The following is a 7,862-nucleotide window of genomic DNA, read 5'->3' on the forward strand; positions in this document are numbered from 1 at the left end:
TCACTTTGCCTCAAACCTTCTGCACCCTGAGCATAGTTCCTACTTTTCCGTAGGTCAGAGATCATGGAGAACAACAAGAGGTTTCCTGAGAAGGTCTTCATTGGGTCTGCATCATCGTGTCAGCACCTTCATCATCAAGAGGGTATATCCCATGAAGCCTCCGCTGCCTCAGGGGACAGGGCTGACTCCGTTCGACCTTTAGGGCCTTCCTCGTCGATGGCTTGCCACCAGTCCCCTTGCCATCAGATGAGGCAAATTGATAATGATGATCTGCTTGCCTCCATTGATCGACATGGCTAGGGTCTCGCTGAGTGTTTATCCCTCATAGAATTAGCCCTGGCCATGGTTCGATTATCACCTCCCGTGGTCGATTCGGTGGAGGATAGGTTGGTCAAGGCCGAGGCTAGAATTGCGGGTGAGATACTTGTCGTAACCTCTACTATCTTTTCAATTTTGTCTCCAAGACTCTGATCACCTCCCCTTTGAATCCTTTAGATCTATCTACCCAACTAGAGAGCCTTCGATCAGCTGCGGATCATGCGGCGGGATTTGTCAATGCCAGGGGCGCCGTTTCGGTGGTTCGTTTGCATGACATCCCAAATCGTGTCAGGGAGGTTGCTCTCCATGGTGTTCGTCATGGTGCTGCCACGGCGTTGGCTGCCGCCCAAGCCCGTTTGGGCCAAAATCTTTAGCTTCTTCCCCATGGTTTTCTAGACGCAGTAGACCCTAGGGAGCAGGAGCGCTTGGTTGAGGATTTCATGAGTGCCACCAATTCTGTAGCTTTTAATACCTTAGCTGATGACATAGTAGGCAAGGTTTTCCTCAGCCCATAGTTTGTAATAGGCGATATTTAGTAGATAATTTTCCTATCTTAGCACCATGCGCATTACTTTTGTTTATGCTTGTTTTCCCCCATGGATGATACACATTGTACCAGCTTTTACTCTTCTGAATCTATTTTTGCACCAGCAGCGATACCTTTCTGGTATCGGCCATTAGAGCTGTCAGTCAAGCGAATTGGTCGTTGAGTATTAATCCAAACGTTAGGGTAATATTCCTTCAAATATTCCCTATTGATCTGCTGAATCCTTCTCCTCCTCCCAGCGTCTCCAAAATGTACTAGGTGCGCAATGCCTGAGCCGATAAGGTTTCCCCTGATTAGGTGACCATACCGACTGTCTCACTTTTTGGTCATCATAAGTGTGTCTTTGAGAGCATTTCTAGATCAGCTGGAGAAGTCAATAGCCTACGGGAGCTGATGTCATTTGACTAGAAATACCAAGAGCGACCCATGGTGCCCCAGACTCAAGATCTACATGTCATCGCAGATCTTGTGCAGAACCGATCATATTCTCCGTTGTTTACTCATGCTTCCTTCTTCGGCTAAAGAGCCGATTTGATATAGCCGATCTAGGCCCTTGGTTTAACCAAGTCTAAAAACACAGGTTTTATTAAGAGAACCCTTCGATTTTCTGCCTTTCAGTTGCTCAGTGCTGTATTTCCATTGGCATTAGTGAAGTGGCACTTCACCTTCCATTAATTGTTGTTGCCTTTTACATGTCCCGAGGCACCCGTCCCTTCGCTTCAGGCCTTCAAATACCAGTTGGTGGTTTCGACCTCAAATACATCCTTACTCGCAACTATTTCTCTGCTCTTCTCTGCCTGTTGAAACCCCATAGCGGTTCTCTTTCTCCCTTTCGTAGATCCAATCGTTCTTCCATGGCTGGCGAAGATAACCGAGGTAAGCGCGCGGTGGAGGAAATCCCGGAGGAGAGTATGCCAATGAACCAACATCTCCAACGCATGAGGTGAGATCAACATTTCTTGTTCATGATGATGAATAGTTCTGACTCACCCATAGGTTTGTTGTGAATGATAGCCTTTGTCCTCTCTCAAGGGCCGGCGGGCCTTCTAACGCCGCATCTTCCGTCCTGGCTTTGTCGTCGGATTCCTCCGACTCCTATAATGGAGATGATGCCCAGCGCTACCTTCATGAGTGGAGGATGGCCCAGAATCGTTATTCTGAGGTGACTTGAGAGAACGGCCAATTGGAGATTCACCTCGGGGTTTCTTAGGCCACCCTTCATGCAGCCGAGGAGGAGGCCAGCGCCGTTCGAGCGTGACTGGCCGAATCAGACGCCATGGTGGCGGGTAAGATGAATTCCACGAAGGCCTCTTACTCTGATTTTTCTTACTCTTATTTTGATATTTTTCTTGTTTTGTGATTGTCAGCTCTGACAGCACAATTGGAATCTCTCCAACTGGCGGCGAACGTAGCCGTGGACACTGTCAATGCCTAGGGTTCCTCCATCGACATTTGTCTCCAAGATATCTCGGCCTGTATCCAGGAGGTTGCCCTTCACGGCGTTCGCCATGGTGCATCAGTGGCTCTAACTATAGCGCAAGTCTAGACTGAGCACGATCTTCATACCATGGAGGTTGGTTTCCCGATTGGTGATGGCCCTAAGGAGCACGAAGACCTGCTCAAAGAATTCATCATGGCAGCGGAGGCCATAGTGGACATCACATCCGCGCGGGATGTGGTGAACAAGGTCTTTGATTAGCTTATACTTAGGGTAACCCTGATGAACAAAGACTCCTGTTCTTTCTGTGGATGCACCTCGGTACAATGCTCTTGTGTATGACTGTTTCTATCTTTTGTTTTTTGCTCTATAGGCGATACATATCGTATCGGCTTTTACTATTTTTGAAGATTTCTATTTTTTGAACTAGAGGCGATACTCCTTTGTTACTGGCTATTAGAGCCGAGAATGAATGGGCTATCGAATGTTGCCCGGGTGATAGGATAACGTACCATAGAAACTTTCACATCAAAAGTCGAATGAGCAATCAACCCAGGTTGAACATCCTGTTAAGTGAAACATGACTTCTTCAAATCCATTAACTTCGAATTCGCCACCTTATCTAGCATTCATACATCGGCCTAAACCTCATAACTAATACTTGTTTTCGTTTATTCCAGTGGCCGATATGAAGTCGTAACCTTTTTTACTAAAATAAAGTCTCAGAGCCGATCGCTTGCATCGGCTATTGGCTTTCATTACTAATCTTAATGAAGCCTCCTTCCCATGACTTGCTAGAAAAACATTTGAAATCTCCTAGTTCCCAAAAGACTGGATCGGCTGCTGCGATGCTTACGGACTCATTAGCACGAACCAGTTCGACATCATCTCCATGCCATTGAATTAAACACTGATGCATGGTCGATGGTATGCAACAATTCGCATGAATCCAATCATGATCGAGGAGTAAACTGTATGATCCTTTCCCATTAATGACAAAGAACGTGGTGAGCAGAGTTTTACTCCCGATTGTTAGTTCGACGTTTATTGCCCTGGGGTCTTGGATGTATTTCCTCCGATGTCTCTAAGCATCATGTCGGTCTCAAGCAAATCCCCTGGTCCCTTGCCAAGCTTACGGAAAGTGGTGTATGGCATAAGATTGACAGAAGCACCTCTGTCCACCAACATCTTGTTCATCGGCTTCCCATCAACAAAACCTTTCATATATAAAGCCTTTAAGTGCTGATGCTTGACTGGCTTATCAAATATTGCTTGCTGCATAACTGTTAACTTGGCAACCATCTCTTCATACTCTGACTCGTCGAAGTCTGAATAAACTTTCTGATCTGCCAGAGCTCTAAATTCTAATGGTAATAGAAAAGCCATTTGGATATTAGCCGATGGTTGCCTCTTATCAGCTATCTGCTTGGTACGCCATACTTGAGTTTTACCGGGTGCCTAAGCCTATTCCATCTCTCTGTTCCTTAGGTGCTGCACCCTCCTCTTTTGGCTTCTTGTCAAATTTCCTAGGCACCACAGACTTTTCTACCACATGTATCTTCTTTTCGTGCCTTCCTCTTCATGATCAGCCTAGTCCTGTCTAATGACTCTTTTTCCCAACCGATCATGAACACTTTCATTTTTTAAGTGCCGATCCATGTTGTTATGATGATATGCATCTTGAGCATGGATAGACCAGCAATTGGTTCGAGATTGCCTATACTCTCGATATTGATTGCTACATTCTGGACAGTCATGTCTGGTAGGCAACTTCAAACCTTCATTCTAGCAATTCCTAAAGAAGGGACAATTCCAATGTAATTCAGCTTGTTCCCTTTCATACCTCTCTTCTTCTAATTGATGCTGGTATGCTTGATCTTTTAACCAACGTTGATAATCCTTTTCCTTCTGCTGCTGCCATTTATTCAGCAGAATCTGAGATGTGACATGTGGCTTTGATGTCTCTGCTTTCGATATCTTCCTCTGCTCATATCAGCTCTTTTGTTCAGCACGACGTCTTCTAATCTCTCTATAGTCATTAGCCGATATTTGCATTTCGGGATCGACTGTCCCAGCTTCTCTCAATTTGGTCGATGTTAGGACCTTGGTTTTTCCTTTGAATAGCCCAGCATCAATCATGTTCTGATCTCCTAGGAAAGGATTATCATCAACTTTCATCTTCCGAGGTGTATCGAATTTAAGCCTCCCTTGCTGAATAGCTCTCTGTATATGCTACCTGAAGATTCTACATTCAATAGTGGAATGAGAGGTAGCGTTATGGAATTTGCAAAACTTCTTGTTCTTCAACTGATCAGGGGGCAACATGACATGACCATCGGGCAACTTGATCTGCCCCTTCTCAAGCAAGAAATCGAAGAGCTTGTCTAATTTGGTAATATCAAAGTCATAACTCTCCTCAACTCCTCTTCCCCAATGATTTGGCACCATCGCTGTCTTCTTGCCCCAATTTCATTTAGCTGCAGCAACCTCTTCTTCTTCATCTTCATAGTCGTCATTGACTGAATATGGATTGTAAGCTTTAGCCACTGAGGTACTCTTCTAGAATCGGGTATCTTTGCGTATGCTCTGGAATTGGCTATTAAGTGCTACCACTCGTTGAGCCAATTGACCCAAGTTTTCAAATTTCTATCTAGCAGCTTTTCTTTCCACATTGGCAGCATTCCTTGGATGGCTAAAGTAGCTAGTTGAGCATCGGCCAAGCTCAATGAGAAACATAGATTCTTAGTCTCTCAGAATCTCTAAAGAAATTCAGTGCCCGATTCATTAGTCCTCTATCGCATGGTTGTCAAATCGGTTATTTTCTTCTCCCTAGTCCTAGTGTAAAAATATGTATGAAACTTCTTCTCCAGGTCAGCCCAATTGGCAATGGAGTTGACTGGTAATGACGAGAACCAAGTGAAGGCTGGCCCTGACAAGGACAAGGAGAAGAAACGAACTCAATGGACATCCTCAACTGACGCTTCGCCTAATTGTGTAAGATACCAACTGACATGTTCTATTATGCTTGTACCATCTTGACAAGTGAACTTGGCAAATTCCGGGAGCCTATAATTTATAGGAAGGGCGACCAAATCATACCATTCTAGATATGGATGTTTATACGAAAAAGTCATTCCTTTTGGCTTCAGATCGAATTGATTCTTCATCATCTCGGTCACCTTGAGCAGCAACTCGTCAGCTTGTGGATTTGAATTTCTCGGTACTTGCTGACCCATCTATGGATTGAAATCCCACGTGCCTTGATATCCTAGATTTGGTATCATGTGGAGGGTGTTATAATCCATGCCATAATGATAGCCTTGTGGAATCTCAATCTGTTGGGTCCTTTGCTGGCTTGCTGCTTGAAGTCTCTAATTATAGACATAAGGATCTATATCTCTACGGATCCTCTGAATGGATGGTGCTATCTTCTGAGCCGATGATGGTATGTGGCCTGATGTGCCAAAATTGATCATCTGGTTTTGACTTTGCCCCACCGGCTACTGCACATGCTGTACTAATGGTCCAGGATTGTATTGCATCTGATTTGTAGCAGTACCCAGAGTTTGTTTAGATGAACCTTGAAGTGTCTAGACACCACCATTACCAGTCGGTGCTGCTTTTTGATGACTGGTACCAACTTGATTAGTCCCTTGGGTTAACGGATCTGAAATATTATAACAAGTCGATCCAACCTGACCAACTGTAATTCCATGAATCGCCTCTTTCATGGCGTCATGAAATGCGTCAATGAAAGCTTCATTACGGCTTGATAGAGCATCACGAACAGACTTATCTATGGCTTCCGTAAAGAAATGCCTTTCTTCAGCTTTGACTGTATCTGTCTATCCATGTAGTAGAACTCTTGGTAGTGGAAATTTCTGAATAATTATGCTATCGCGTGTTTTGGTGTAGGACAACAAACACTTCTTCTGAAATTCTTCTATAGCTTTGTTGATGGTATCCTTATCTTCATCAGATAGGTCTTCATAATGTACCATAAGGATGTTGTCATTATTATGAGCCGCCATGATGATTGTGGGGTCCCACCGGGCATGCCAGAAATGTGTGTCGACATAGAATTTTGTTCCGTGCCGAGGACACACATAGCAAGCTGGAAGGGTCTGCTCGATGGAGCAGATCCGCCTAGCTTCAGCGCAGGGGTGGTCAATCCTACGCGATCCTCCTGAGGTGTGCGAGTCAATTTGACCTTGCAATTGACAAGGAGAGAAAGTTCATCAGTAATTAAGGGTGAAACTTGCCGGTGTTGCCAGATAGTCCCGAATGTACGTCTGTGAGAGCCGATATGAAAGGAAATCGGCTAAATAGCCGATTCCAGTGTATTCATGAGAATAAGTCAGTTAGAGCTCATGGGGTCGTGTGAAGAGAATCGGTTATCATTCAAGATAAACATCATTTAAATGAATATTAATCAATGGCAATAAGATATCAATGATGATCGGTCCATACTGAGCCAATGATTATGAGCAACCAAACTCCTTTTTATATAAAGAAATAATTTAACATTGCTTAATCATTTAATAAAGATAAATCTAATGAACATGTTAGATCTCATCTATCACCATGACCAGTGGGGCATGAGATAGAATCATGCAGGCCATAAAAACAACAATAGACTCGATGACCCTAACTCATTACTAATATCAGTGGGGCATGAGGCAGAATCATGCAGGCCATAATACAATAACAAGATCATGGGGCTAACACATCTTTCAACTTATCTCTACTTCAACGATCTTGTGATGTGAACTATTTGTGAAAGCATTCGATATCGGCTAAACAGCCGATACAGGCATAGCGCATAGTTAAGGTCATGTCTTCTTAGGAACGGGTCTATCAACCAACGATCCCCACTCCACAGTGCCAACGGTGGGGTGAGAGGCAGAATCCCACAGGCCATGATGATGGGCCATGAAACGGTTCTCACTAACCGATAGATTTACTCAAGATCGAACATGCCTTAACCGCACGCTATGCACGATTAAGATTGATGCAAAATAGCCGATAAAAACATAACTCATCGCTTAAGATGTAGATTAGATCAGTTTTAGATTAGCAAACGACGAGTTAAACAAGATATAAGGCCGATCTAGATCAATCTCAATCGGGCAGAGTGATATTGCTGTAATTAGATAAGCAATGAAAGCAATAAGCAATATCGGTAACTTAATGAATCTACCAAAGACTGCCACTCTAAGATGGAGTCGATAACTTGACCTTGATCCAATTCAAGCAGTGAGGTGTGAGGCAGAATCACACAGGCCATACTTGAATTAGGCAAGAGTCGATAACTAGCTTATACCAGAGCCGCAGTGGGGGTCGACCAGATCGATGCAGCCATACGAACAGAGGTATAAACCATGATGGTACTTACAACAAGCAGTGGAGGTCGACCGGATCGATGTAGCCGTACTTGTCGAAGAACTCGCCGAGATCTTCTCTACTCCTACTCCTAAGGGGTGGCCAGAGCCGAAAAAAGTAATTGACTTGTATTTGATTGATTGATTGATCCCTTTACAATAGCCGGGGGTTGGTATT

This window comes from Miscanthus floridulus, chromosome 1, assembly GCF_019320115.1.
Source record: "Miscanthus floridulus cultivar M001 chromosome 1, ASM1932011v1, whole genome shotgun sequence".
Taxonomy (NCBI): domain Eukaryota; kingdom Viridiplantae; phylum Streptophyta; class Magnoliopsida; order Poales; family Poaceae; genus Miscanthus; species Miscanthus floridulus.